The following is a 5,000-nucleotide window of genomic DNA, read 5'->3' as shown; positions in this document are numbered from 1 at the left end:
GTATCTTGGACCATCAACACCTCTCCAACCTGGCTGCAATAAGCTTCACCACTGACTTGGGTGATGCGAGGATGCGATCACCACATAAAGGGGAGTATGTTACCACTCTAGTTAGCATGGTTTCACTCGCATGTCCTACCTTAAGAAAAATGAAGAACACTTGGCATCCTCGTTGTCACACTAGAATGCTTCTTTGTTGCTATACACACACACACACACATATCATATACATACATACATACATACATATATACACATATACATATACATATACATATACATATATACATATATATATATATATACATGTATATATGAATACATACATATGTGTGTGTGTGTGTGTGTGCGTCTATGTGCGTGTGTGTGTGTGTAGAGAGAGAGAGGTCTCTTAATGTATAATGTGTATAATGAAGATCAAAATGATACAATGATCATATAATTTGTGATAGATAGAGTATCACCTAATGTTATTACAACAAAACATTAAGAACATAATGCAGTATCGTACATGTTGCAAAGTTAGTGATAAAATGATAGCACCCTCTAGAGTCTCATAGTATGTTGAACATTGGACTACATCATGTTCACATTTATCCACCTCACTTGTGTTGCATTCTAAGCATACTTGGAGCTCTCTACACTACTAGTGTGATATAGTGCTGAGGCTACACTACCTCATGTCTAGATGTAATCATTGTGATAGAACATGCATTGTCCCTATAAAAATCTTTTATGCATGATAAGTGAACTGCATAGTTTCTTTGCACTTTGATAAACCACACAAATTACTATGAAGAAATGACCTCTGCGTAGACTCATTATGGATGGGGGATTGTGTCAAGGTGAACCCTAAATGCCATCTTTTATAAGTATATATATATATATTGGAATGTTCACACTGTACAGAGCACACCGGGCATCATTGGCATGGTGGCATCATTGGCATGCGCACCACACAACGACCAAAACTGCCCAACTAACTCCCTTGACGGTTCATCCCAACCGTCAACCAGATAATTATTTGTCATGATTCATCTCCGTACCGTCCCATTCATCACTAGATCGTGGCCGCCCACGTGGCCAACCGCACGATTCACCCACTATGGTCCGCTTTAATCATGGCCCTCAGTCTCCATGAAATAATATGAAATCACTTTGACGGTAACTCCTTACAATTATGCCCTCCGGTACTGAAATTACATGCTACCAGAGTAGATTCGAACACAACTCCTTACAATTTGGAACTTTCACATTAATTAAACAAGGGAGGAGAAGCTTAGGAGACTTGGTTTTGTTCGGGTACCATTTGAAGCTCTAAGGTTGAAATGGTACCTTAATAATAATGAATTTTATTATTAATGTAGAGGGAGGTGGAAGGTTTGAGTGGTTTCAGGTCGAAGAAGATTTTTTAATTAATAATCATATTTTTTATTGGTAATCTGGACGGTGCGGTGCCTGAGAGACTGAGAGAGAGAGAGAGAGAGAGAGAGAGAGAGAGAGAGAGAGGGACGGAGGGTGATCTGGACGGTGCGGTGCCTGAGAGAGAGAGAGAGAGAGAGAGAGAGAGAGGGGGGGGGACGGAGGGTGATCGATTGATGGAGGGAGAGAGGGTAAATTTTTTTGTTGTTAATTTGCACACTGTGATGAGAGAGAGAGAGAGAGAGAGAGAGAGAGAGAGAGAGAGAGGGTGACGGATTGATGGACAAAAAGAGGGACGGAGGTAGGGAGGGAGATCGATGGAGGGAGAGATGTGAATAGGTTTTGCTGCGAATAGATTGGAGATGCGTGAGTGTTTCAGTGATGCACACCAATTTTTTTTTGCAAGGCGTCCACGTTTTGTTTCCCCTCCGCCTAAGCATTAGGGGAATTCTGGACTCAACTTTGGGCCCTCTAAGAAGTAAGCTTAGAGAGAGATAATCCAAAAAGCCTAAAAAATAAGGTGAAATTGATTTTGGCATATTTTCTCTTGGCATTTTCTTGAGATATAGAAGATATATTTCTATTCCTAAATGTACATAAAAATGATAGAATATTGTCAGTTCTCGAAGTCTTCAATCTGTTCATGTACTATATGTACTACGTGAACAATGAATCGGTCAATTCTCCAAGTTTAATGGCTTATATCTTAAAATCTCTACGTACAAGCCGAAATAGAATATTTCTTGAAATTTGAACCAAGGATCATCCAAAAATAGTTTGAGTTCCCTCCCTGCAAGAAATTTCACCTCAAATTTCGAAGGTTTTCGACTTCCCTCCCTATAAGAAACTTTACCTCAAATTTGGAAGTTATTACATATCAAAGTTTGCAGGTATTGGTACCTTTAAAATCAAGGTTTTTCTTGCAAATTAGTTGGACTCTCTACTTCTTTTTACTATTTTGGCACCTTTCTCTTTCCATTCAGATTTTTCTACTAATCAAGAGCAAGGAGGAACACAGAGAGAATCAAGAGGATGGCAGAGGGATCAAGAGCAAGGAGGAATACAGAGAAAAGAGACATTTACAACCTGCACATCGAGCTTGAACATGAATATGAACCTCTAAGAGTAAGAGAAATAAATCTAATACTTTGTGTAATGCTTCTAAAGAAATCTTGAGGATGCAAGGGAAGAAAAACATAGATTTATATGGATTGATGGGAGGTTATATCCAAAAGACCCTTTTAGAAACTCCATCCCCCCATTTAGGAATACGACATCTCTGCTTAACTTTGTTGGAGATGGCTATAATGGGCTCCTAGAATATACACATCATTTGGAAGCAACAAGCAATGTTCTTAAATTAGAAAGAGATTTGTTTGAGAAGGAGAACATTCATTTGAAGAAAACCATGGAGCATTGTGTGGTGCAGAAAGTTATTAAGCAATAAGGAAACCATTTTATGACTTGAAAAACAAATGTCTGAATTAAGACATAAGCAGACCTCATTAGGTCTCTGTAAACGACAAAAGAAACTAAGGGATATTGAGCAAATGAAGCTAGGAGGTGGTGGCATCAAGAAGAGAATACATGCAATCAAGTAAGCTCCTTTCTATTAACTGGTTTATTGTTTCTATTGTGATATTTTATGAATAGCAATCATTATTGCATATCTTCATGTATATCAATTTTTGCATTTCAATATGATATCAGATCATTATTGCACCCTGATAAAGAATCAACGACAGAACCTTCTGGCGCACATTTAAGTCTTCTTTTAGATCGCCAGTATGTAGAAGCATTGATGAATGAGAAGAAATATAAGAAGGTCTTAGAAAAGCAAATACACGACTTTTTCAAAGATAATCAACTCAATCCACAGGACATGCAGGCAATACTTGATGAGGCTGGTATATCACACAGAGTACTCAGCCAGAAGGCACCGGATAGGCACTTGAAAGACCCAAACTTCAAGCCAATTCTCGATATTCCATTGTCAAGTGTCCACATTTGTACAATGCATGCTCTTTGCAGAATCATTGAAAAACTTTTGTTTTTATACATATGTTTTGCATGGACTCTACAGCCCAATACAGCAAAGGTTACATCCATCAAAGCACTAGAGAAAGTTCTATCAGACATTGGTTTGCATGGTGGACATGCAAAAATTGAACAAGAAACACCATATTGGGGAATATGGGAATTTTCCACAAGTTTGGGACACGTGGTCAAAAGTTTGGATTAACCATAACTTGAACACCACTAATCCAAAATGAGCGCTTTATAGCTCTTTAGATTCCATTTTTCAAGCGCTTTCCAACGATAGGTCATATGATAGGGTTTTGAGAAACTTACAAACATGTTATCCATGTCCCCTTTTTTAAGTATTCAAAAATGGGAATTGGAAAATTCCCAAATTCACTAATATGGTGTTAAGATGAAAGAAGGTCTAAGGATGGGAAGAATGTACCTAAGAAACCTTCCATTGGGGGTGTTAAAGCAAGAAGGTTTCTATTTGAACCAACACCAGAAGGTCATAGAAGAAGACGATCAGTGCAGATCGTAAAATACAACAAATGGAAGTGCGTTCACAATGCAGTAGTAGACCATGCAGTAGTAGACCATGCAGACAATGGTCAAGCAAGAACACGGAAAGCCAAGGTGTGGAAATCTCTAGACACTATGTTTAAGTTCTGTGACAAGAAAGTGTGGACGAAGGAGGACCATGAAATATTTCAAACACTGCTAGATGAGTTCAAGAGATCAATGATTGATGCATGGATGGATCAACACATCACCCACTATATGGTATTAGATTGATTATGCATTGAACTAGTTTTTATACCGTATATTAAAAAATATACTAATTAATGTATTCTTTTATTCTCTTGAAGCATATTATACATACCCCTTGGTTTGCAAAGAAGTATGGTAGTTTATCAATATGGTCAACCTAGGGAATGGAGAAAACACATTATCAAGCACGGTCCGGGTATTTCAATCATACAAGACATGGTGGAGGAGCAGAAAAAGCTAACAATTTAGAGGAATTACATCAGTGGATCTATGGGAAGCTTGTACACAAAGCCAAAAAGAAGCAGCAGTTCAAAGCATCCCAAATTAATCAAGTAGTAAAACTTGTGAATAAAGAAAGAAAACAAGATATATGGAGGAGATCTAATGCAAGTATTAAGCATGCAGAATGGCAAGTAACAAAACAAAGAAATAGGAAGATTTGGATACCCATAGATCCATGATTAACATTTCAAATTCAGAAATGATCATATGCAAACTGTCATGACATTACACGAGAGAATATTATTACAAGAGATAGGAATATACTACTACTCCTTAACCTGCTCACTAACATCCTTGGGTGCATGAAGCCTTGCCCTTTTTGAAGATGGCTCTGTAACATCCTGTAATTGGCAAACTGGAGGAACCCTCGATTTTGTGAATCTCAGAAGCTCCCTTAACCTGCTCACTAACATCCTTGGGTGCATGAAGCCTTGCCCTTTTTGAAGATGGCTCTGTAACATCCTGTAAAACTGGCAAACGAGGAACCCTCGGTTTTGTGAATC

This window comes from Cibotium barometz, chromosome 9 (genome assembly GCF_041138505.1).
Source record: "Cibotium barometz isolate CiBa-2024 chromosome 9, ASM4113850v1, whole genome shotgun sequence".
In the NCBI taxonomy this organism is placed as follows: domain Eukaryota; kingdom Viridiplantae; phylum Streptophyta; class Polypodiopsida; order Cyatheales; family Cibotiaceae; genus Cibotium; species Cibotium barometz.
Note: the sequence above shows the minus strand (reverse complement) of the source record.